Below are 27,461 nucleotides of genomic sequence, written 5' to 3' on the forward strand. Positions count from 1 at the left end.
CAGTCTATATTGTGATAAAGGCTCACAATTTGTTAGCATAACAATGATGCAGACTAAATACAATAATAACATGAACACACCACATTGGCTTCCCACTCAAGAAAACTAAGGTCCCTGTGAACCTTGACCCCATTGGATCCCCTACCATTATCCTGCATTTTATGTTAAAATCCCCTTACTTTTCTTTATAATTTTTCCATATGGGTGTTTTGTTTCCTTTTTAAATTTATGATATTAATATAGTTCTCCAACTTGTTTTTTTGCATAAGTTGTTCATTTTTCTCTATTGTGAATAATAATTCGCTGAGCATGCTTATTACTAATTTTTATATGCATCGACATTTATTTTTTTGAATTGCTAAGTCACAGTATATATAGATTTTTAGGGCTTTTGATACACATTAACTTTAGAAAGACTACTGATTTATTCCACCAGCCTTTGCCAACACTGTATATAATCATTAGTCTATATAAAATTACCAATTTGAAGGGGTAATTTTTTTTGTTCCAGTTTGCATTATTTTATCACATGCATTCCTCGCCAACTGTGGGGAACATTTTCTTGAGGGGTGTGTGATTGGCAAGACCAAGAGTGGCAAGATTAAGCTCTCATAGAAAAGAGAAGGCTGGGATCCCTGGGTGGCGCAGAGGTTTAGCGCCTGCCTTTGGCCCAGGGCGCGATCCTGGAGAGCCGGGATCGAATCCCATATCGGGCTCCTGGTGCATGGAGCCTGCTTCTCCCTCTGCCTATGTCTCTGCACCTCTCTCTCTCTCTCTCTCTCTCTCTGTGTGACTATCATAAATAAATAAAAATTAAAAAAAAAAAAGAAAAGAGAAGGCTAGGAAGAATATGAAATAGCATTAAATATTTATGAAATATATGTGAAATATAGCATTGGACGTGTATAGTATTAAATGTATAGATACATGACATACAGCACTAAATATATATTAAGGGTGGAATGCATAGAAATCTTTTAAGATATCCGCTTACCAAACATGTGTGAATACCAGCAGGCATCTCTTCTTCTGAAAGGCCTTCTTCAATTCATTATTCAAGTAGCAACATCTTGCTCTCCTCTGTTCTTGAGGATACACAGATTCTGTCTCTTCTTAAAGTGTTCAGATCAACATCAGTTTTCATCACCGTTCTTTGTAGTCATGAGCTTTGTAGTCAAAACATTTCCACCTTATTCACTGGGTGATCTTGCGAGAAGTGTTTTGCCACTCTGAGCATCAGCTTTCTTATCTGACCCATGAGGCAAGGAACACCTCCTACTACCATTCCCTTGCCTATCTGTTCTATCGAAGCTGGAAGAGCTGCCCATCATAGTCATTTTCCCATCATATTCATATGACTGATCATGTGATACAGTTTTAGCCAATGAAAGATACTGTACATGTCTACTCTGGGGCTTCTGGGATAGACTGGACTTTTCTCATGAATGAGACTGAAGTCACCGGCACTACCACATACTAGTTCATTCAGCTTTCATCATTGATGTGATTTCTAAAGCTGCATCAGCTACTCTAGGACCAAGATGGAAAGAATCACCAAGATAATCACAGAGGTACCTGCTTTCACATCACTGAATTGCTGAACCAGTGAACCATTTTTTTATTACCTGAAAAAATAAATTCCTGTTATTCAGACTTTCTGTTCATACTGCATCTCATGGGTGGGTGTGAGAATTATGGAAAGTAATTTTTTAAAAAAGACTAAAATACAGTGCCTAACACTGTATTTTTATGTTTTTAAATACAGTGTCTAACACTAAAAGGTGTTTTTATGATTATTAGTTATAGGGTTAGCAATACTAACTGATCTCAGCTTCCACATGATATTCTCAACTCTGATGTATGAATCTGGCTGGTAGTAAGAAGACATTTTTCTAAGGCCATTTCTTTGCCTCAAACTAGCATCAGTTGACCTAGGACAAGTTTTGAGCCTCTGTGGGCTTCAGTTTCCTCAGACGTTTGTGAAAATGATGTTGAAATTTCCTTTCAGATCTAAAATTCTTTTATTCTCTTTTATTTTCCTTAGAAACCTTTTCCATCACAGGATATAGGATCCAGGCTGATGGGACCAGAGAAGGATGCATAGAGTGGGGGAGAGTCTGATATTTCTAATAACATGTACACAATTTATGTGTACCTTCCTGGAGTTTAAAAGTTAGGATGCTTAGCTCTGGAAGAAGTCAGAAGCATTGGAGCTGCTCTTGGAGAAAAGGTAGGCAAACAGTCTAGGAATGTACAATGTCAAAATAGTTGTCTAAAGAGTACCTGGGACATAGTGGGGAGGTTATTTGCTCATCTCAAAGTATGTCTCAGAGAGATAGCATTCCCAGAGAGATCCCTCTGGGAGCAAAGAAATTGGCAGGTGACATTTCCCTCCCTAGACCCTCAGCATAAATACAAAGCCACCTGTCAGAACCAACACAACATGGATACTCACTACCTCACTAGCATACACCAAGCCAAGTCACTCCTACTCCTGTGGAGCTACACCTCCCAGTCACATTTGCCTCAGTCCCAGGCCAGAGGACCCTCTGCCCCAGATGACCACCAAACCAATGCTCACACTGTGTCTCCCCACTCATAAGCTTTGCAGAACCTCAGTTCTGGTAGCAGTGGCAACAAAATTCATTTCATAAACACACCAGAGCACACCTAGTTAAAGCATGACCCATTCAGGCCAGGCACCAGACATTGCCCATGACAGTCAGAGAGCCTCTGCAAATGTCTGGCCTAAGGATAAAGTGCCCAGGATACAACAGCAGAGTGCATGCAGCACACATTGGAGACACTCCTGGAAATGCCAGGCCCTGGAGAACAGGGGAACTACATGGCAAGTCACTACAGGACCTCTTCTTCATAAGATTGTTAGCCTCAAAAACAGAAGTAACTGACTTTCCTAAAACACAGAGACTTAAATAAGATGAAAAGACAGACCAGATGAGGGAAAAAAACAAGACCGCAGCCAGAGAACTAAGTGAAACAAATGAAAGAAACATGTCTGATAAAGAATTTAAAGTAATGATCATAAGAATACTCACTGGACTTGAGAAGAGAGGGGAAAACATGAGTCAGACCCTTAATACAGAGATAAAGAATAACATAGCAGAGATAAAGGACACAATAAATGAAATCAGAAACATGCTTGATGAAAGGAGCAGCAGGCTGAAACAAACAGGAATGAATTAATATCTAGAAGAGTATGGAAGTAAGATGATCAAAAGAGAGAAAAGAATTATGCAAAATGAAAATTGACTTAGGGAACTCAGTGACTGAAAATTTAATGACACTCATATAGTGCAGAAGAGAAAGAAATGAGAGCAGAACATTTATTTGAAGAAACAATAGGTGAAAACTTCCAGAATCTGGGAAAAGAAACAGACATCCAGATCCAGGAGGAACAGAGATCTCCCATCAAAATCAACAAAAAGCAGACCCACACCAAGACTTATTGTAATTAAATTGGCAAAATATAGTGATAAAGAAAAATTTTAAAAGCAGTGAGACACACACACACACACACACACACACACACACACACACACGAGTAACTTACAAGGGAAAACGCATAAAACAAGTAGGGGATTATTCAACAGACTTTGCAACCTAGAAGGGAGACACATGATATATTCAAAGTGTTGAATGGGAAAAATCTGCAGCCTAGAATACTCTATGTAGCAAGGCTATCATCTAGAATAGAAGGAGAGATAAAGAATTTCCAAAAAACTGAAGGAGTTCATGACCATTAAACCAGCCCTGCAAGAAATATTTAAAGGGACACTTTGAGTGGAAGGAAAAGACCAAAAGTGACAGCATAGAGAAAGGAAATACAAAAGCAGTAAAGATGAATATATCTATTAAAAGTCAGTCAAGGGATGCCTGGTGGCTCAGGGGAGTCTGCCTTTGGATCAGGGTGTGAACCTGGGGTCCTGGGATTGAGTCCCACATCAGGCTCCCCGCAGGGAACCTGCTTATTCCTCTGCCTATGTCTCTGCCTCTCTCTCTGTGTGTCTCATAAATAAATAAATAAAATCTTAAAAAAAAGAAAAGTCAGTCAAGAACCTAACAAAATGAAAGGATATAAAATATAATAGCATATACCTAAAACATGAGGAGAGGTGTAAAGAATGGGTTCGAATTTAAATGACCATAAACTTAATGTGGATGGTTACATGCAGATGGGGTTATATACAAACCTAATGGTAACCACAAATCAAAAAAGACTAATACATATGCAAAGAATAAAGATAAAGAAATCCAAACATATCACTAAAGAAATGAGCAAACCAAGAAAGAGAGAAAGACAAAAAAGGGTTAGAGGAAATCTTCAGAAACAACCACAAAACAAATAAAAAAAATGACAATAAATATATATCTGTCAATAATTACTTTGAATGTAGATGGACTAAACACTCCAATCGAAAGACATAAGTTGACAGATGAGATCAAAAAAATAAAAGCAAGACCCATATTTATGCTGCCTACAAGAGGCTCGTTTTAGATCAGAAGAAATTGGAAAATTTAAAGTGAGGAGATGGAGAAACAGCTATCATGCAGGCGGATATCAAAAGAAATCGGGCACTGAGGTGTGCAATAGCACTGGGTGTTATTCTATGTGTTGGCAAATCGAACACCAATAAAAAATAAATTTATAAAAAAAGAAATCAAGAATTGTAATACTTATATGGGACAAGATAGACTTAAAGATTGTAATAGGAGATGGGGTGGAAGTAAGACAACAGAGTAGTAGCAGGACCATGGGCTTGCCTCGTCCTTCCAACACGGGGAGATCAACATCCAACCACCTTGAATAACTACAAATTAAAGTTTAAGGATTGAGGATTAAGAAAGTCTGCACAGTTGGAGAATGTGGCAGATGCGATGTTCAAAGATGTGAACTGAGGGAGAGGAAAGCCATGCGGCTGCAAAGGAGAGGAAACCCTTTTGGCAGAGCAAAGTCAGGGAGAAAGAGAAAGTGGGGGAGAGCACAGGGGGCAGGGATCACATAATGGGCCACGCTGAGGAGATCCCCTGGGTCACACTGGGAGAGATCACTCCCCTTCCCAGAGTACATTTGGAAAAGCATCTTCTGCTTCTCCAAGGACAAGAGACCAGCTGGGAACCATTGAATGGTGTTCAACAGTAGGATCAGAGATGCACATAGAAGGAAGAAAACCTCTCAGCTTTTGACGGTGAGCCGCAGTAGGCCTAAATTTCTGTGTGTGCACCGAGTGGCTGCTTTTCTGCAGCAGAACTGAGCAGAGAGCAGACACAAGGGCAGATTGCAGACCACCTGGCTGCTGCGTTTCAAGGTTTCCCACAATAAACTCAAGCCTCTGAGACTGCTTTTCTGGGACAGAACGGAGTAGGGGCCTGAGGAGGGCCCGACAGCCTATAACGCAGCTCCAGCTTTCGCCGAGCATTACAATAATCTCTAGCCTCCTCCTTGACACTATGCAACTGCTTTTTCGGGGACTGGATGGGACGGTGCAGGCCCCAGGGCTCTCCTCCAGGGCAAGGGAGTGGGCCCACACTTTGCCAGGTCCATTCAAATCTGGAGTTTTGAGAATGCCAGGTGGCTCGGTTAGTTAAGCATCATGAACCCACAGTCCCGAGACTGAGCCCTGCGTTGGGCTCCCTGCTCAGTGGGGAGTATGATTCTCCCTCGGCACCCTCTTCTGCTCATGTTCTCTCTCTCACTCACCCTCTCTCTCAAATAAATAAAATCTTTACAAATTTTTTTAAATTAAAAACAAAAAACAAAAAACAAAAATACTTGGAGTTTTGAATCTCTGCCACTAGCCTGAGATAAAGTACAAAACATCTGTGGCTCCAGGAGTGCTGACAGCCCAGGAATAGACAGGTTAAGGGCAAAGAACTGATGACAGCCCAGGGCACAGGAGATTGCTTTTCTGAGGGCCTCCGAAACATTGGTAGCCAGGAGTTTTCCTCCCCAGGGACAAAAAGGCAGAGTGATGACACATTTTTCCTCCTCCCTGTCCCCCTGCCCCAGAACAGTCAGACTTCAGAGAGAAACACAGCATGTCCAGTGGAGTCTGGAGTTCCCTATGCTAAAACCTGCCCCTCCCCCCCTCCCTCCCCCGCACCTGGCAGGGGCATCTTTAAAGGAGTCAGTAACCTTGTAAGCCAGCTCAGCAGGCTTCTCCCTCAGAAGAAACTCAGGGGCAGCTGGGTGCCTCAGCAGTTGAGCATCTGCTTTTGACTCAGGGCGTGATCCCGGGGTCCTGGGATTGAGTCCTACATTGGGCTCCCCTCAGGGAGCCTGCTTCTCCCTCTGCCTGTGTCTCTGCCCCTCTCTCTCTATGTCTATCATGAATAAAAATAAATAAATCAAAAATAAATTTAAAAAAGAATAAATAAAATTTAAAAAAAGACCAACACAGGCCCCCACATCTACCAAGTCTCCTGTTAAAGAATGCTCCAAGACACTAGCTTCCTGTGGGAATAGGGGAAGATGGTGTTTTCTTTTTGTATTTTCCTCCTCTTCTAAATTTTAAATATTTCTATTTTATATTTTCCATGTTTGGGGATCCCTGGGTGGCTCAGCAGTTTGGCGCCTGCCTTCGGCCCAGGGCGTGATCCTGGAGTCCCGGGATCGAGTCCCGCATCGGGCTTCTGGCGTGGAGCCTGCTTCTCCCTCCTCCTGTGTCTCTGCCTCTCTCTCTCTCTGTCTGTCATGAATAAATAAATAAAATCTTTTAAAAAATATATTTTCCATGTTTTATCTTTTATATGTATTTTTATCTTATATATATATATATATTTGTTCTTTTTTTTTCTTTTCTCTTCATCCTTTTTCTTGGTATCAGGCTTATAAATTTTTGTTCATTTGTTGGTTTTTTAATTTCCTTTTTTTTTTTTTGGATCAGGCTTCTTATTTTTTTTTCTCTTTTCTTCTTTCCTTACTCTTTTATTCCTTCTTTCTTTCTTGTTCTTTGGAATCAGGCTTATAGTTTTTGTCTGTTTGTTTGCACTTTTGTTCCTTTTCCATTTCCCTCATCTTGGATCAGGCTTTCCCCCCCTTCTTTTCTTTTTTCTTTTACAGGCCTATATTTACAAACAAATCAAAGCACACCTAGTTAAAGGTCCAAACACTTCCCAACTCCAAGCAAGGAGGAACTCTGTAGAAGATGGACCAGTGGGAAAGAGCAGCCAAAATGCAACAGCATGGTGTACACAGCTTACACTACAAACACTTCCTGAAGTTTGTTGTCATTGTTGTTGTTTTTATTGTTTTTTTCTTTTTTCCTTTCTTTTCTGGAAAAATGACAAGATGGAGAAATTCACCCCCAAAAGAAAGAGCAGGCAGTAATAGTACTCATAGCCAGGGATTCAATCAATACAGATATAAGAAAGATATCTGAACTAAAATTTAAAACAACTTTAAAGATACTAGCTGGGCTTGAATAAAAGCATAGAAGACACTAGAGAATCCCTTACTGTAGCAATAAAAGAAGTAAATCTAGTCAGGCAGAAATTAAAAATGCTATTACCAAGATGCAGCCCCAAATGGAGGCCATAAAAATGAGGATGAATGAAGCAGAAGAAAGAATCAGTGATATAGAAGATACAATGATGGAAACAGGTAGCTAAAAGAAGAGAGAAAAAAACTATTAGATCACAAAGGGAGACTTACAGAACTCACTGATTCCATAGAGCAAAGTATAATCTAGATTATAAAGGTCCCAGAAGATGAGGAGTAGGGGAGAGGGGCAAAAGGTTTATTTGAACAAATTATAGGTGAGAACTTCTCTAATATGGGGAAAGAAACAGGCATTCAGGTCCAGAAGGTCAGAGAACTCTTCTCAAAGTCAATAAAGATAGGTCAGCAACTCAACATATAACAATGAAGATTGTAAATTTCAAAAATAAAGAGAAAACCCTGAAAGCAGCTCAGGACAAGAGGTCCTTAACTTACAAGGATAGACACAAAGGCCTGGCAGCAGACCTGTCTGAAGAGACCTGGCAGGCCAGAAAGGACTGGCATGGTATATTCAATGTGCTAAATGGGAAAAATATGCAGCCAAGAATACTTTATCCAGCAAGGCTGTCATTCAGAATAGAAGGAGAGATAAAGAGTTTCCAGGACAAACAAAAACTAAGGAATTTGTGAACACCAAGCCAAGAAATATTAATGGGGATCCTTTGAGCAGAGAGAGTACCCAAAAGTAACAAAGAAAGGAAAGGAACAGAGACAATCTACAGGAACTGTGACTATACAGGAAATACAATGGCACTAAATACATATCTTTCAATAGTTACTCTGAATGTAAATGGACTAAATGCTCCAGTCAAAAGACACAGGATATGAAAATGGACCCATCAACATGCTGCTTACAAGAGATTCATTTTAGACCCAAAGACACCTCCTGATTAAAAGTGGGGAGAAGGGGAGAGAAGAGATGAAGAAGGATACTATATCATAATAATGGGGTCTATTCAACAAGAAGATCTAACAATTGTAAATATTTATGTCTCTAACATTGAGGAGGCCAAATACATAAATCAGTTAAAAATAAAATTAAAAGAGCTCATTGTTAATAATACAGTAATAGCAAGGGACTTTAACACCCCACTCACAGCAATGGACAGATAATCTAAGCGGAAGATTAACAAGAAAACAAGGGCTTTGAATGACACACAGGCCTAGATGGATTTAACAGATATATTCAGAGCATTTCATCCTAAAGCAACAGAATACACATTCTTCTCAAGTCTATTCTCCAGAATAGACCACATACTGGGTCACAAATCAGGTCTCAGGCACCTGGGTGGCTCAGTGGTTACATGTCTGCCTTTGGCTCAGGTCGTGATCTTGGGGTCCTGGGATTGAGTCCCACATTGGGCTCCCCGCAGGGAGCCTGCTTCTCTCCTGCCTATGTCTCTGCCTCTTTCTGTGTGTCTCAAATAAAATAATAAATAAATAAATAAATAAAACCGTTTTAAAAAAATCAAGTCTCCACTAGTACCAAAAAATTGGAATTATTCCCTGCATATTTTCAGACAACAATTCTTTGAAACTTGAACTCAATCATAAGAAGAAATTTGAAAGGACCACAAATACATGGATATTAAAGACCATCCAACTAAAGAATGAATGGGTCAACCTAGAAATTAAAGAGTTGAAAAAATACATGGAAGCAAGTGAAAATGAGAACACAACAGTCCAAAATCTTTGGGATGTAGCAAAGATAGTCCTAAGAGGGAAGTATATAGAAATACAGGCCTTACTTAAGAAACAAGAAAAGTCTCAAACACACAACCTACACTTACACTTAAAAGAGCTGGGGAAAGAGCAAATGAAGCCTAAAGCCAGCAGAAAAAGGGAAATAATTAAATTAGAGCAGAAATCAATCAAAAGAAAAGAAAAACAGATCAACAAAACTAGAAGCTGGTTCTTTGAAAGAATTAATAAGATCGATAAACCCCCAGCCAGACTTATCAAAAAGAAACCCCAAACACCCAAGTAAATAGAATCATGAATGAAAGAGAAGAGGTCATAACCAACAATGAAGAAATACAAATAATTATGAGAATATTATGAGCAATTATATGCCAACAAATTAGTCAATCTGGAAGAAATTCTAGAAACATATACATTAACATAACTGAAAGAAGAAGAAATAGAAAACCTGAACATATGTATAACCAGCAAAGAAATTGAATCAGTAATCAGTAATCAAAAATCAAAAATCTTCCAACAAACAAGAGTCCAAGGCTGGATGGCTCCCCAGCGGAATTCTACCAAACATTTAAAGAAGAACCAGTACTTCTCTTCTGAAACTATTTCAAAAAATAGAAATAGAAACCTCAAAACTCATTCTATGAGCATTACCTTGATCCCCCAAACAAGACAAAGACCCCATCAAAAAGGAGAATTACAGATCAATATCCATGATGAACATGGTTGCAAAAATTCTCAACAAAATACTAGGAAATATGATCCTACAGTACTTTAAAAGGATTATCACCATGGCCAAGTAGGATTTATTCCTGAGCTGCAAGGATGGGTCAATATTTGCAAATTAATCAACATGATACATCACATTAATAAAAGAAAGGACAAGAGCCATATGATCTTCTCAGTAGATGCAGAAAAAGCATTTGAAAAAATGTAGTATCCTTTATTGATAAAAATTCTCCACTGTGTAAGGACAGAGATAGTATACCTCATTATTATAAAAGGCATACACAAAAGACTTACAATGACTAAGAGCTTTACCCCTAATGTCAGGAACACAACATGGATGCCCACTCTCACCATGGTTGGAAGTCCAAGCCTCAGCAATCAGACAACAACAACAACAACAACAACAACAACAACAAAATGGCATCCAAATCAGCAAATAAGTCAAACTTTCACTCTTCACAGATGACATGATACTTTCTGTAGAAAATCCGAAAGACTCCACCAAAAAATTGCTAGAACTGATACAGGTATTCAGCAAAGTGGCAAGATATAAAATCAATACACAGAAGTCTGTTGCATTTCTGTACACTAACAATGAAGCAGCAAAAAGATAAATCAAGGAATCAATCCCATTTACAATTGCACCAAAAAAACAAAAGAGACCTAGGAATGAACTAACCAAAGAGGTCAGAGATCTGTCCTCTGAAAACTATAGAACACTTACGAAAGAAATTGAAGAAGACACAAAGAAATTGAAAAACATTTCATGCTCATGGATTAGAAGAAAAAATGTTGCTAAAATGACTATGCTACCCAAAGCAATTTACACATTCAATGCAATCCCTATCAAACTAACAGCAGCATTTCTTTTAAAAGATTTTATCTATTCATGAGAGACACAGAGAGAGGCAGAGACATAGGCAGAGTGAGAAGCAGGCTCCTTAAGGGGAGCCTGATGTGGGACTCGATCCCAGGACCCAGTACCGTGCCCTGAACCAAAGACAGATGCTCAAATGCTGAGCCACTCAGGTGTCCCACACCAGCATTTTTCACAGAGGTGAAACAGTTCTAAAATTTGTATGGACCAGAGAGATCCTGAATAGCCAAAGTAGTGTTGTAAAAGAAAACCATAGTTGGAATCATCACAACACCAGACTTCAAGTTGTATTACAAAGTTATAGTCATCAAGAGAGTATGGTACTGGCACAAAGACAGGGATCAATGGAACAGAACAGAGAGCCCAGAAGTGGACCCTCTACCGTATGGTCAACTAATCTTTGACAAAGCAGGAAAGAAGATCCAATGGAAAGAAGACAGTGTCTTCAGGAAATGGTGTTGGGAAAATTCAGTTACATGCAGAAGAATGAAACTGGGCTACTTTCTTACACCACACACAAAGATAAACTCAAAATGGATGAAACACCTAAATATGAGACAGGAATCCATCAAAATCCTAGAGGAGAACACAGGCAGCAACCTCTTTGGCCTCAGCCACAGTAACTTCATCCTAGACACATCTCCAGAGACAAGAGAAACAAAAGCAGATGAACTATTGCACGTCATCAGGATAAATAGTCTTTGCACAGTGAGCGAAACAATCAACAAAAATAAAAGACAACTTACAAAATGGAATGGGAAAGGATATCTGACATATCAGATAAAGGGCTCATATCCAAAGTCTAAGAACTTGAACTCAATACCCAAAAAAATATAAAAAATCAAGTCAAGAAATGGGCAGAAGACATGAATAGACATTTCTCCAAAGAAAACATACAAATGGCCAACAGACACATGGAAAAAATGCTCAACATCACTCATCATCAGGGAAATACAAATCAAAACCACAATGAGATACCACCTCACACCAGTCAGAATGACTAGCATTAACAACTCAAGTAACAACAGATGTTGGCAAGGATGCAGAGAAAGTGGAACCTTCTTACACTGTTGGTGGGAATGCAAACTGGTGCAGCCACTCTGGAAAACAGTGTGGAGGTTCCTCAAATTTTAAAAATAGAACTACTCTAAGACCCAGCAATTGCACTACCAGGTATTTATCCAAAGGATACAAAACTAGTGATGTGAAGGTGTACATGCACCCTCTTGTTTGTAGCAGCAATGTCCACAGTAACCAAACTATGGAAAGAGCCCAGATGTCCATCAACAAATGAATGGATAGAGAAGATGTGGGATATTTATTCAATGGAATATTACTCAACCATCAAAAGGAATGAAATATTGCCATTTGCAATGATGCACTGAGGTATTATGGTATACATAATACCACAAATGGGTATTATCTTAAGCAAAATAAGTCAGAGAAAGACAAATACCATATGATTTCACTCACGTGTAGTTTAAGAAACAAACAAACAAAAATAGCAAAGGAAGAAAAAAACAAATTAAGAAAAATACTTTTTTTGGCATATTTTTTATTTAAATTCAATTAGCCAACATAAAGTACATACTTAGTTTCAGATGTAGAAATAGACTCTTGGGACGCCTGGGTGGCTCAGCAGTTGAGCATCTGCCTTCAGCTCAGGGTGTGATCCCAGAGTCCTGGGATCAAGTCCTGTATCAGGTTCCCTGCAGGGAGCCTGCTTCTTTCTCCTCCTGTGTCTCTGCCTCTCTCTGTGTATGTCTCTCATGAATAAATAAATAAAATCTTAAAAAAAAAAAAAGAAACAGACTCTTGATTGTGGAGAACTGATGGCTACCAAAGGGGAGTGGGGAGGGTGGATGGGTTAAATAGGTGATGAGAATTAAGGAGTTCACTTATTGTGATGAGCACAGGATGATTTATGGAATTTTTGAGTTACTATATTATACATCCAAACCTAATATTACACTTTATACTAACTGGAATTAAAACAGAAACTTAAAAAAAGAAGTAGTCATGCCAAAAATGTTTATTCTGTATATAACTCTCAAGTGTAGTGTTATCCAATAGAATATTCTACGATGGTGGAAATGTACTGTATTTGCACTAATACAGTAGGTACTAGCTACGTGTGGCTATTGGGCACTTGAAATGAGGCCAGTGAGATGGAGGAACTGGATTTTTTAAAAAAGATTTTATTTATTTATGAGAGACATAGAGAGAGAGGCAGAGACACAGGCAGAGGGAGAAGCAGGCTCCATGCAGGGAGCCTGATGTGGTACTTGATCCCAGGACTCCAGGATCACACCCTGGGCTGAAGGCAGGCTCTAAACCACTGAGCCACCCAAGGATCCCCAGGAACTAGATTTTTAAATTAAAGTTAATCTTCATAAAGCAATTTAATGTCAAATATTTATATGTGGCTACCATTTTGGAAATGTAGCTCTAGGCTTCCAAGTTACAGGAAGTGGGAGATGGCAAAACATGTTAAATGACACCATGGGGAATTAGACTAATCCGCAGGGGGAAGTTTTTCTAAGACACTGGAGTCTTCAGAAAGTCAATGTCATAAAAACAAATTTAAAAAAAACAACACATGTAGGGATGAAGAGATGAACAAAACATATGGCATTCACCTGGGTTGGATCTTGATTTAAAAAAAGACCCAACAATACAATCTTAAAAGACAGATGCAACATAGTATTATAAAATCATTGCTAGTTTTCTCAGATATGATATTGAATTGTAATTATGTGTCAGGGTATTATTTTTAGAAGATGCATGATGAGTAAAGGGTCGTATGGTCTACAACTCACTTTAAATGATGCAGGAGATATATGAGTATGTATGCGTAAAGAGAGCTAGAGAAACCTAAAGCAGACACAACAATCTTTTTAATAGTCCGGGCATGCATGATATCTCTTCTAAAAGAGTAGAAAATGTACCTATTAAACTGACTGACTTACAAGATTTCCATGTAGCATCTTCAAGATGCTGTCTGGCTTCCTCTTACTCTAAAGTACAGGCATACTTCATTTTATTATACTTTGCGTTATTGCACTCTGCAGATATTGCATTTTTTACAAATTGTTTTATTTTATTTTTTTATTTTTTACAAACTGAAGGTCATGTCAAGTTAGTCTATTGGCACGATTTTCCCAGCAGCATTTGCTCAGTATATATCTCTGTGTCATATTTTGGTAATTCTCAGAATGTTTCAAACTTTTAAATTATTATTATATTTGCTTTGGTGGCTTCTGATCAGGAATTGACCTGCTAAAAGCTGAAATGATGGCTAATATTTTTTAATAATAAAGTATTTTAATTAAGATATATACATTATTTTTTCAAACATAAAGCTATTGCATAGTTAATAGACTTCAGTATAGTGTAATTATAATTTTTATATGTACTGGGATATCAAAACATTCATTTGATTCACTTTATTGTGGTATTTGCTTTATTGAAGGGGTCTGGAGCTGGATCAGCAATATCTCCAAGGTATGTCTACAAAATATATATGAGCTAAGAAAGAAGCTAAAGAGAGGACTATTAAATATAAAGGGGTCATGACTTGCTGGTTTTGAAAATTCTCAGACCTCTATATGGCAAATAATGTTAAAATTAAGAAATGGCTTCCAAGCAGAGCTTTATCTCAGAAAACTATGGTGTAAGGAAGGCAGAGTGTAGCTATAAAATATTTTGTTAAGAATTGTGTTAAAAGAAACTTCTAGGGTCAAACCTCAGACAGTTGTTCAGATAAACAAAAGAGCTAAGAACCTGAAGGTCATTGTGTTTAAAAACCTAGCAGAAGCCAATGTTGTAGTGGGATGAGCATTTAGGAGACCTGGGGAAGGGATGAATATATTTTTCAAGTGGAGAAATGTGTATCATGTAGCCAGCCTCCAAACTGGCCCTCAGTGATCCCAGTTTCCTGATATTTGTGTCCTGGTCTAATCCCCCCACACTGAATACAATACAGTGGATGTGATGGTATGTGACATCTGATGTCTGGCCATAAATGAATGGCCTTGGCTCTCTTAGATCCTTGCTCTGGGAGAGCATTTGCCATGTCATTTAGGCTCTCAAGCAGCTCTATGAGGAGGCCCACATGGAGAGTACACTCTGTTGGATACTGTTCCCTCCAAATTTATGTTCTTTCTAGACCCAGATATGACTTTATTTGGAAATAGGGTCATGTAATCAGTTAAGATGATGTCATACTGGAGCAGGATTGGCCCATGATCCAATATGACTAGTGTCCTTATATGAGTTAAAAAAGGGCCACAGACTAGGATGCCTGGGTAGCTCAGTCGGGTAAGCATCCGATTCTTGATTTTGGCTCAGGTCATGATCTGAGCCCCGTCTTAGGCTCTGTGCTGAGACTGTGGAGCCTGCTTAAGATCCTCTCCCTCAAAATAAAATAAGATGAAAACAGAGAGGGATGCAAACCCTAAGAGACCCTTAAGTATAGGAAACAAACTGTTTTTGGAAGGGAGGTGGGTAGGGTGATGGGGTAATTGGGTGATGGGCATTAAGGAGAGCACTGAGTATTGTATGCAACTGATGAATCACTGAGTTCTATTTCTGAAACTAATAATATAGTGTAGGTTAATTAAATTGAATTTAAATTAGAACTTTTTAAGAAAGATTCTTTCTCCCTCTGCCCTCCCCCCCGCCCCAGCTTGCATGCACACACATGTTATCTCTCTCTAGGTGTAAAACAAAAAAGGGACAGACACACACAGTGTAGAACAAAGGTAAAGACAGAGGCAGAGATTGGAGTGATGAATCTGCAAGGCCAAGAGTGCCAAGGATGGCTGGCAACAGCAGAAGCCAGGAGAAAGGCAGGGACCAGATCCTATAGATCCTCCAGAGGGAGCATGGCCCTGAAGACACTGGTGCTTCAGATTTCTAGCCTCCGGAACTGTGAGAGAACAAATCTATTGTTTTAAGCCACCCAGATTGTGGATGCTCCGGGAAATGAATACAGAAAGTAACTGAGGCCTCCTGCCAGCACAGCACCAAATTGCCAGTCAAGTGGGCGAGCCATCTTGGAAATGCTCCTCCAGCTTCAGGCAACATCTAACTGCAACCTCACGAGAGACCTAAGCCAGAATTGCTCAGGTAAGTTAATCTTGAATTTCTCTTCTATGGACATAAATATAATACATTTTTTGTTCTTTTAACCCACTAAATTTTGGGGTATCAGTAATACTGCAAAGATCTTGGGGGAAGGCCATACCTTTAAATGAATAATAAATAAGTTCACTTATTTGATATATTTACTAAATTAGGTGCTCTGGTCTAGAGCTTTTTTTTTTTTTTAATTTTTTATTTATTTATGATAGTCACAGAGAGAGAGAGAGAGAGAGAGAGAGAAGCAGAGACATAGGCAGAGGGAGAAGCAGGCTCCATGCACCGGGACCCTGATGTGGGATTCGATCCCGGGTCTCCAGGATCGTGCCCTGGGCCAAAGGCAGGCGCCAAACCGCTGCACCACCCAGGGATCCCTGGTCTAGAGCTTTGATGATGGTTTGGACGCTTGGCCCGAGTAAGCAACTGAAACTAGAGATTATCAGAAAGAGTGGTTTGGAAAATGGCATTACTTAAATTGCTTTAAGAGTGGTTGAAAGACCGTAATTCCATTCCACTACTGTCTGTCCACTAGGCTTTAGCTATTGTGCTGTCTCTGTACTGCTCATATTAACGGGTTCTCTTCCTTCACTGCCCTCACCCTTCAGCAAGAATGGAAATTAGTTCCATTTTCATCCTTGACCTTGAAATGTCTGATGCTACTCCCATAAATTTGAGTCTGGTTGAACACTGAGCTGCTCTCCTGATCCTAAGCTGCCTCATAGCTAGTAAAATGTGGCTCAGAAGCCTGCACACAGACTTTTGTAAGGCCTGAATGGGGTAATTGAATGCAATGATGCTTATTAAGTGCTTCACACAGTGTCTGGCTCAATACGTGATCGATATTATTACTATACATTAGAAATAAAATGCACTCAAGTGATTAAACCCATTAAATGTATGAATGCCTAGGAGAAAGGATGTGAAGAATCCCTATTGCTATACCCCTTGAGTGGGCCATTGGGAACATTACCAATGACTCAGAATGGGCTAGTTTAAAATTAAATACTACATCTCTTTGGAAGAGCTAGCCATATGTAGGATATGTGTGTGCTGAAGCTGCAGCATCTAGGGGGAGGAGCAAGAGCGCCCTGAAGAAAGATCTCGTGATTACCAGAAGCAAGGAAATGGGGCTGGAATGGAAAAAGAATGATAAAAGCTACCTGGCTTACTTCTGGGGTAGCAGAGGCAACCCGTTCCATTATTACAAACTTCTTTCCTTAGAGAATCACCCCTAATTCAGCTCTAAAGGTGACATTGATTTTGCAAACATTTTTTCTGTGTCAGCTGCTCTGCTCAGATTATTTAATTGCCCCCTAACAACCCCATAAGGAAACACTGAATGCGGCCAAGCCCAGACTAGAACCCAGAGTCTGACATTAGAGACTATTCCTATCTCAGTGCCTGTAAATGTTGATGAGCTACTGAATAAAATGTACCTCCATCTCCCCAAGGCGCCTTAATGTTACAGCTTCTCTCTGGGTGTGGAATGCAGGAATTTCAGGTGTCAGCATCCTGTGTATGGTTGACTAGTTTTCAAAGCAGGGGAGGTTGAGTGCGGAAGGAAGGAGGGTGGCTTGCTTTGCAGCTGTCCTGCAGGCCCATTGCAGCTCCCATTTCCTTTCTCTTCCCACCTGCCCTACCCACCCAGCTTCTGCTCTTGTTGACCTTCAGGGTCTCTTCTTTCAGAAATGGCTAATATTTGTGATGATAAAACGATTGAGAAACTCTGGTGTTTTGTAAACACTTGACATTCTTCATTTATGAATTTTCCCATTTGACAAAAATAGTAGGCTTTCCATATGGAACAAAATCACAAAACTAAGATGTTAGCAAGACAATTGAAACCAGAGTGGCCTGGGGCATGCAGGGTAGGAAACAGCGCCCATACTTCACTAGTCCCTGTTTGAACACAAGACAGTGATGCTGACAATTAAGTAGAGGGATGTTTAAATTCTGCTCAATTTGTGATGATTGTGGTTGCTGGGCAGTGCTTAGTATAGTTTAGAAAGAGTCCCAGGAAAATTATGGAGACAAAAACTATTGAGGGATCAAAACCACTGGGCCATTCCTGGCCCCTCAAGCCAGGAAAGTGAAGCTGCAGGGTTGAGGGGCACACTTGGGCTCCCTCCCAAAGTCTACTGGAAAGCAGCCATGCCCTCTCTCCACCCCCAGTGTATTTTCACAAAGAGCATGAGATCAAGAGGGGAAGAAACAGCCACACATTTGGGGAAGCCGAAAAGCAAATGGATGAATGATTAAAGACTGAGCAGAGGAAGGCCAATGGGAGGAAGGAGGGGCAAAGTGAGCCCAGAGCCCCCAGCAAGGAGAGCAAGAGACACCTGGCCAGTCACCCAGACCCCACTCAAGGCTTTGGGACTGACAGCTCCAGGCCCTCTGGATGGCAGTGAGGAGGTTGAGTCTAGTTGGTTTTGACCCCAGTCAGTTTTCTAGATGCCTCCTCCATCTACCCAGTGGCATCACAGCCTCCTCCCCAACTCTAGCACAAAGTTGGAAGCTTCTTTTCTTTTTCTTTTTTTTTTAAAGATTTTATTATTTATTTATTTATTTATTTATTTATTTATTTATTTATTTATTTATTTATTTATGAGAGACACACAGAGAGAGAGAGAGAGAGGGGCAGAGACACAGGCAGAGGAAGAAGCAGGCTCTGTGCAGGGAGTTTGAAGTGGGACTCCATCCCGGGTCTCCAGGATCAGGCCCTGGGCTGAAGAGGGTGCTAAACCGCTGATCCACCTGGCTGCCCAGAAGCTTCTTTCCAAAAAAAAAAAAAAAAAGTTCTGTCTTTGGCCCAGAGGACACTGGATCTAATTGAAGGTCGGACTATCTGATGAAGATAGCCACTCAGCTCACTGTCCCTACTTCCTTCTGCCACCTGCTGGCAGGAGGTGGGGTCATCTTAGCAGGGATTGAGGAGCCCCAGAAACTGAACTCAGCAGTTCCCCGACTGAGAGGATGATGAGATCGTACCACATGGACCAGAATTTCCATCAGTTTCAGTCTCTTGTCATAACTCAGTAGTTTTGGAGTTGATGGGGTTAAGATGGCACAGTAGTAGGGAGACCCAATGCTTGCTTTGTCCCTCAAACACAGCTGGATAAATATCAGATCATTCTGAACACCCAAGAAATCAGTCTGAGGACTGAGAGAACAAACTGCACAACTAGAGTGAGAAAAGAGACCACATTGTGGAAAACAGGATGTGAGGAGACTCATGATTTGGGGAAGAAAAGGATCATGGGTGCTATAGTGGGGAGAGAGCCCTGATTATTTAGAGAGGAGAGAGAGAGACCGAGATAGCAAGCACAGTGCACAGGGGATTGCACAAGAAAAATAATTCCCCAAAACCCTTGACTGGGAAAGCGAGGGGTTGATTATCACACATTTTTACCACCAGTGGAGCTCAAAGACTGAAGCTTTAGAAGTCTCTGCCACGGCCAGTGGTGTTCCTACAGAGAAAGAGGACAGAAGCCTGGGAACAGACAGCATGGTCTCTGGATCCCCTGGGTCACACTGGAAGGATAGTGCCTTTCTTGGAGTGCATTTGGAGGTGTGGCACTGCCTCTCAAGAGATGAGAGTGGTGGGTGCCATTCATTAGCACAGGGGCAGAGCCACCTGCTGAGGGCAGCTAGCCTGGATGCCTGAGTTTTGCTATACTTTAAGCTCCAACCTCCTGTGTATTGGTATGACTACCCTTCTGGGACAAATTGGCACCAGCTCCAGCATGGTGAGACACCCCCCGCCCCCAGAGGATCACAAGTCCATGCTGCCCTGGGTCCCTAAAATTTGGAGTTTTGAAACTCAGCCTGTATGCCTGAGATAAGACACAAGTGCAGTGCACTGCCAGGCAGGTATATGGCCCAGACAGAGATGGGGTTAAGGCAGGGATCTGAGGGATGCCTGGGACACATGAGCAGAGATTGCTTGCTCTTCTGTGAGAGCTTTCTGCATGGTGCAGGGTGCAAAATCCTCACTCTGGGGACAAGGGAGCAGGCTGGCACCATTTTTCTCCCCTGCCCATCAGCAGACAGACTTCAGTGAGTAACACAGCACCCAGAGTGGAGGCTTGAGCCTCTTACACCAAGCCATGCCCCCTAAACTCTGCAAGAGCTTTGGTACTAGGGCAAGTTTGCCTGAGAGCTAGAGCAGGAGTGGCCCCCAGCACAAACACCCTACATGCCCCATGTCTACTGATCATAGGGGTGACCAGGTGGCTCAGTTGTTTAAGCATCTGACTCTTGATTTCAGCTCAAGACATGATCTCAGAGTTTTGAGATCAAGCCCTTCATCAGGCTCCATGCTCAGCAGGGAGTCTCCTTGAAAATCTCTCTCTCCCTCTCTCTCTCACCCACCACCTGCTCTCTCTCTCTCTCTCTCTCTCTCCAAGATAAATAAATACGTCATCAAAAAGAAAAAGTCTACCAAGTGTAGACTGCTGCAAAGCTTCAGCTCTAGTGGAAATAGGCCCTGGCTTCTTTTAACAAGCAGACCACAGCACACCTAATTAAAACTTGGCACACACTGGACAAGGTCCAAACACCCCCCACTGCAGGCAAGGAGAAACTCTGCAGAGGACTAACCTGAGGGAAAGAGCAGTCAAAACACAGCAGAGTACACACAGCATATACTAGAAAGACTTCCTGAAGGCCCTAGACAGTATATGACCTCTTTTAATATAACTTCCAGATGCAGGAAACATAACAGGCTTTCCTAACCCAGAGAAGCAGAGACTTACACAAAATGCTAAGATGGAAGAGTTCATCCCCAAAGAAAGAACAAGAGGTCATGGCCAGGGATCTAACTGAAACAAATACAAGTAAATATGCCTTATCCAGACTTTAAAACAAAAATCGTAAGGATTCTAGCTGGGCTTGAGAAAAGCATAGAGGACACCAGGGAATCCCTTATCATAGAGACAAAAGACCTAAAAACTAGTCAGGCCGAAATTTTTAAAAATGCTATAACTGAGATGCAAAATTGACTGAATGAAATGACCATGGGATGGAAAAAGCAGAGGAGTGTGTAAGTGATATAGAAGATAAAATTCTGGAAAATAATGAAGGTGAAAAGAAGAGGAAAAGAAAAATATTGGATCACAAGTGTAGGCTTAGGAAACTCAGTTACTCCATAAAGCATAATAATATTGGTATCATAGAAGTCCCTGAAGAAGAGAGGGAAAAGGGCGGGGAAAGGTTTATTTGAGCAAATTATAGCTGAAAATTTCCTAATCTGGGGAAGGACATAGACATCCAATCCAGGAAGCACAGAGAACTCCCATCAAAATCAACAAAAGCAGGCCAACACTAAGACACATCACAGTAAAATTTGCAAAAATACAAAGATAAGAAAAAAAATCCTAAAAACAGCAAGGGAAAAGAAATCCCTAACTTACAAGGAAAGACAAATTAAGTTAGCAGCAGATCTATCCACAGAAACTTGGCAGGCCAGAAGAAAATGGCGTGATATATTCAACGTGCTGAAGGGGAAAATAGTAGCCAAGAATTCTCTATCCAGCAAGGCTGTTGTTCAGAATAAAGAGAAAGAGTTTCCCACACAAACAAAAATTAAGGAGTTCATGACCTACCACTAAACCAGACCTACAAGAATAATTAAAGTGGACTCTTTGAAAGATCAAAAGTGATAGAAAGAAACAGAAAATCTTCAGAAACAATGACTTTACAGTTAGTACAATGGCACTAAATTCATGTCATATCTATCAATAATCACTCCTACTGTAAATGGACTAAATGTTCCAATCAAAAGGCATAGGGTGTCAGAATGGGTAGAAAAACAAGATCCATCTATATGCTGCTTATGAGAGGGTCATTTTAGACCTAAAGACACCTGCAGATTGAAAGTGAGTGAATGGAGAAACATTTATCATGCTAGTGGGCATCAAAAGAAAGCCAGAGTAGCCATACCTATTATCAGGCAAACTAGATTTTAAACCAAACTAGATTTTATAACAAGAGGTGAAGAAGGGCACTATATCATAATAAAAGTGTCTAGAAGATCTAACACTTGTAAATATTTATGCCCCCAACTTGGGAGCACCAAAATATATAAATCAGTTAATAACAAACATAGAGAAACTCATTGATAATAATACAGTAATAATAGGGGATTTGAACACTCCACTCACAGCATGGAAAGATGATCAAGGCAGAAAACCAACAAGGACAAAAGTCCACACTCTTGTCCCACAGCCTGCATGTGTGCCACCGGGGGCCACTGTCCTTGCGGCTGTGGCCTCTTGCTCTGTGTAAGCCTTCTCTCTGCGCCTGCTGGCCGGCAGGGAGCCGGTGAGCCTGGGTTCCCTGTGGGGTGAGGTGCTCACTGACAATGTGGTGCCAGATGAAGGAAAGCAGTGCCTGGACCCAGGGCCTGGTCAAACTTGGCTTCCCAGGCAACCAGTTCCAACATCAGGAATGCCAGGAAGGAGGAGATCTTGAATTCCCTCAAGTACATCCCACCCCCACACAGGTGGTAGTTGGAGCCCGCCTTTACACTTTTTGAGAAGTGTGAGGTGAACAGAGTACACACACACACCCTCTTCACCTCTCTCTGCCCCCAGTGAAAACACCACTATGCTCATGACCCCTCAAGTTCATCACTTGGTCTAGGATATGGCACAACAATGTTGCTTGGAATTTTGAGAAGTTCCCGGTGGGCCCAAATGGTGTGCTTGTGAACGGATAAAGCCCCTGCTTTCCAACCATTAATACTGAGCCTGATGTCAAAGCCCTGCTGTCCCAGGGGCCCAGCTGTGCCTAAGCAACCCGCCTATTTCTGCTGCTTGGCAGTCACAGCACCACCCTCTGGGGATTTCACCCATGATAGTGTTTCCTGGAAATCTGCTTGGAGGAATGCCCAATTTCCAAGAAAATCCCCTGAGATGAGAGCTTCTTGTCCATCCCAGTACCCTCTCCCCAAGCCAAGTCGTCTCTCTAAAAAACTGTTGGATGTCAGGAAAAAAAAAAGAAAAGAAAAGAAAATCAACAAGGAAATGAGAGCTTTGAATGACACACTGGCCCAGATGGACTTAACAGATATATTCAGAGCATTTCATCCTAAAGCAGCAGAATGCACATTCTTTTAGAGTGCACATGGAACATTCTCCAGGATAGATAACATACTGGTCACAGGTCAGGTCATAACCGGTACAAAAAGATTGAGATCATACCATGCGTATTTTCAGACCACAACACTATGAAACTTGAGGTCAATGAAAAGAATAAATTAGGAAGAACACAAATACATGGAGGTTAAAATAACATCATACTTAAGAATGAATGGGTTAGCCAGGAAATAAAGAAGAGATTAAAAAAATATATATATACATGGAAACTGGGATGCCTGGGTGGCTCAGCGGTTTAGCGCCACCTTCAGCCCAGGACGTGATCCCGCAGTCCCAGGATCGAGTCCCATGTCGGGATCCCTGCAGGGAGCCTGCTTCTCCCTCTGCCTGTGTCTCTGCCTCTCTCTGTGTGTGTGTCTCTCATGAAAAAATAAATAAAATCTTAAAAAAAATACATGGAAACAAATGAGAATGAAAACACAATAGTCCAAAATGTAGCAAAAGCAGTCGTAAGAGGGAAGCATATAGCAATCCAGGCCTTCCTGAAGAAGCAAGAAAAGTATCAATCAAATACACAACCTACCCTGACACCTATAGGAGCTAGAAAGGGAGCAGCAAATGAAGCTTAAAGCCAGCAGAAGAAGGGAGATAATAAAGACTAGAGCAGAAATAAACTATATAGAAATAAAAAGAAAACAGAATAGATCAATAAAACTAGGAGTAGGTTCTTTGAAAAAATTAATAAAATTGATAAAGTCCTAGGCAGACATAACAAAAGAGGGAGGGAGGGAGGGAGAGAGAGAGAGAGAGAGAGAGAACCCAAATACTTAAAATCATGAATGAAAGAGGTAAGATCACAACCAACACCACAGAAATACAAACAATTATAAGGGAATATTATGCCAAGAAACTGGGCAATCTGGAAGAAATGGATAAAGTCCTAGAACATACAAACTACTAAAACTGAAACTGAAAGAAATAGAAAACTTTAACAGATCAGTCACCAGTAAAGAAATGGAATCAGCCATCAAAAATCTCCCAGCAAACAACTCTGGGCAGCTCTCTGCTGCATATAATCAGAGGACCCTAAAATTTGAAAGGTAAAAACGAAAGCCAACCAATAGAAAAAAGCAACTCAGCTCAACTAAACTAAAAAGCAGGCTGAATGTGGCAGGAGAAAAACTCCCAGGCCACGGACCGGGGCTCACGAGCCTGTGGCCCTGGGGTGGGGGTGGGGGTGACACGGAGTCCTTGCAGGCATCCTGACTCTGCACCCGAGGAACAGGGCACGATCAGCAGTGTATTTCCTGAAGTGTGGGGTGCCTCGGTCAGCAGCACTGGTGTCGCCCTGGGGCTTGTCAGCAAATTCTCGGACTCCACTCAGGCCTAGTGAATCAGGCACTAGCCCAGCGATCTGTGTGTTAACCGGTCGGTCGCCTCGTGATTTCTGAGCACGTGGCTATTTGGGAGCCACTGATGCCTGTGCCACTCCCCTGGGGAATGTCCCCTTTCTCTCCCCTCGTCCCATCCCAACACTACTGCCTCCTCTATCGTCCCCTCGGCAGATGCCGCCTCATTCCCTACTTCGCTGAGAAGACTGAAGAAGTCGGAAGAGGACTTCCACAGCTGCCACCACCTGCCACCCATGCACCAGCACCTGTGCTCCCCGTGGCCAAGCTCCTGTCCACAGCTTACCTGCGCTCAGGCACTGGCTCCCACCTCGTCCACCTCCTGAGGACATCACTCCAGTGCTGCCCCCGGTCTGTCCAGGGGCACTTTAAAAAAAAAAAATCTACTCAATTGTTCACACTCATCTACTTACAAACATGCTATTATTTTTCTGAACTTAAAAGTTTTTTCTTGATCTTATTTCTCTCACCAACTATGGCCCCATTTCTTTCTTTTACAACAAAACTTCTTTATTTATCTTAATTTTATTTATTTATGAGAGAGAGAGAGAGAGAGAGAGAGAGAGACAGAATGAGCCCAAGCAGGGGGGAGAGGGAGAAGCAGGCACCCCACTGAGCAGGGAGCCCAACACAGGGCTCGACCCCAGGACCCTGAGATCATGACCTGAGCTGAAGGCAGACGCTTGACCGACTGAGCCACCCAGGCGCACCTACAATAAAACTTCTTCAAAGTACTGTCTACACTGCTGACAAATTCACCAGTGGCCTCTAACTAACGAGTTATGACTATGATCAATTCTTAGCCCTTCTCTTATCAGAAGCACGTGGCTCAGTTGCCCTTTTCCTTCAGCACGCACATCCGTTTTCCTCACCACTTCCGGGAAACACGCTCCCTATCCCAGTGACTGCTGCTTCTCACCGTCTTTGGCTGGTTCTTTCTCTTCTCCCAACTTACTGCTGGTGTGGCCCAAGCTCTTTGGCCTCTTATCCTCTTCCCCAGTCTCTATCCTCCCTTCCTGGGGGAGCTCATCCAGCCCTGTGGCTTTCGGGTAACACTGACCTGACTCCAAAGGGACAGCTCCATCCTGGATTTCTCGCTGAACTCCAGACTTTCCAAGTTTGTCACCTCTAGCTCAATACGCTTAAGATGGAGCCCTCCTCTTCCTGCCTGGCCTCCTCCACCCCTGGGCTTCTGGCCACGCCCCACCTCTGCTTCAGGTTGCTCACCGTGATCACCTCACTTCGGAGCTGTCTTTGTCTGCTCTTTCTACTCTGCCACTGATTAGAGGGGATACAGGGAGCTCTACCGAGCCTTGCTGCAGGATACATCTGGATTCTGGCCACTTCTCACCAACTCCACTGCTCCCCACCATGACGGGGGGAGCCACCGTCACCATTTCTTTCTTGGACTGGCTGCTGATTTCCCTGCGGCTACCCTGCAGCCTCCCGAATGACCCCTTTAAAGCACAGACCAGATAATGTCCTTCCTTCGCTCAAAACTCCACAGTGGCCCTCTGCCTCGCCTGGAGCGAGAGCCGTACTCCCAGGAACGGCCTTCCTGGCCCAGCCCTCCTGTCCTCTCTCACCTTCCTCCTCACTCTTGCAGCCAGGCCTTCTTGTGTTTCCATGAACATGGGCCGCATGCTCCCACCTGAGGGCCTTTGCACGGGGAAGCCTGTCTGCGTGCCCTCCCACCAACGTTCATCTGGCCGACTTCTTCACTTGCTTCATGTCTTGGCTCAAATGTCACACTCTCTAGTCTTACTCTGATCATCCTGTTTAAAATAGTAACATCTTCTCTCTACCACTGTCAATCCCAATTATTCTGCTTTATCTTTTTTCCATATTATTACCTTAACATGAGACAATTTGCTTATTTGTGTTCATTGTTTATCTCTCTTTGCTATACCTCAAACTCCGCAAGGTAGGCATCTTTGCTTTGTTCACTGATGGATTCCAAGTGCTGAGAGTAGCGTGTCTGGGGTTGAATAAGCTCTTAATGACTATTTGTTGGGATGCCTGGGTGGCTTAGCGGTTGGACATCTGCCTTCAGCCCAGGGTGTGATCCTGGAGACGCCGGATGGAGTCCTACATGGGGCTCCCTGCATGGAGCCTGCTTCTCCCTCTGCCTGCGTCTCTTTCTCTCCCTCTGTGTTTTTCATGAATAAATGAATAAAATCTTAAAAAAAAATTACTATTTGTTGAATAAGTTAACATCCTCAGAGAAATAAGAAGACAGTACATATATAAGGTACCTTAAGTACAAGGAAACTCCTGGACATGAAGAAAGGAAATACTCAATGGAAGAAGTGGAAAATAGAGTTGAAATCTCTTGGAAAGTAAAGCAAAAGGACAAGGGGGTGTGAAAGGGAAAAAAAAAAAGCTAGAGACCATCATAGGAGGTTTAAAACCCAAATAACAGGTGTTCAAGAAGAAGACAAGGACATCAGAGGAGGAAAAAACATTAAGAAATAAGAAAAGTTCCTAGAATTGAAAGACACACGTTTCCAGGCTGCAGGGACCTACCAAGAGCCCAGGACCTGCTCATTATTGTGACAGAGAGAAGACAAAATCTGCACCTTGCAAAATGATTATGTACAAAACACAAGATCACGCATAAAGAAAACAGGATTACAGTGGCTATGAAATTCTCAGAGGCAACGCTGGAAACTAGAAGACAGTGCAGCAATGCCTTGAAATTTCAGCAGGAAAGTGATTTCCTGTCCAGAATTCTATAAATAATGTGTGATTTCAGTGTCAGAGCAGAACAAGGACATCTCTCAGGCACGCAAGGTCTCAGAACATTTAGCCCAGGTGCCAAGAGGGAGTGTGGACCTCCCTCCTGCCCCTGGTGAGACTCAGGCCTCCTTGGGGCCGGGAAAGCAGGCCTTGTTCCTTCTCCCCCTCCCCCCTCCCTGTTCCCCATGGCTGATACAGAATTTGAGAACTTCCTCTGTGAAGATATGGTTTGAAAGGCCAGCCTATCCCTT

The 27,461-nt window shown here is 41.9% G+C and overlaps 1 long non-coding RNA gene and 1 pseudogene across 1 annotated transcript; both read left to right on the forward strand.

Annotated features, from left to right (window-relative positions):
* Positions 1–887: 887 nt before the first annotated feature.
* Positions 888–15,947, forward strand: LOC140613539 (uncharacterized). The gene is made up of 3 exons (XR_012014527.1): positions 888–2,230; positions 14,296–14,327; positions 15,783–15,947. It is a non-coding gene; the product is annotated as an uncharacterized lncRNA (long non-coding RNA).
* A 3,674-nt stretch (positions 15,948–19,621) lies between these two features.
* Positions 19,622–22,758, forward strand: LOC140613253 (glutathione peroxidase 1 pseudogene; annotated as a pseudogene).
* Positions 22,759–27,461: the final 4,703 nt, after the last annotated feature.

Source organism: Canis lupus, chromosome 21 (genome assembly GCF_048164855.1).
Source record: "Canis lupus baileyi chromosome 21, mCanLup2.hap1, whole genome shotgun sequence".
Lineage (NCBI taxonomy): Eukaryota > Metazoa > Chordata > Mammalia > Carnivora > Canidae > Canis > Canis lupus.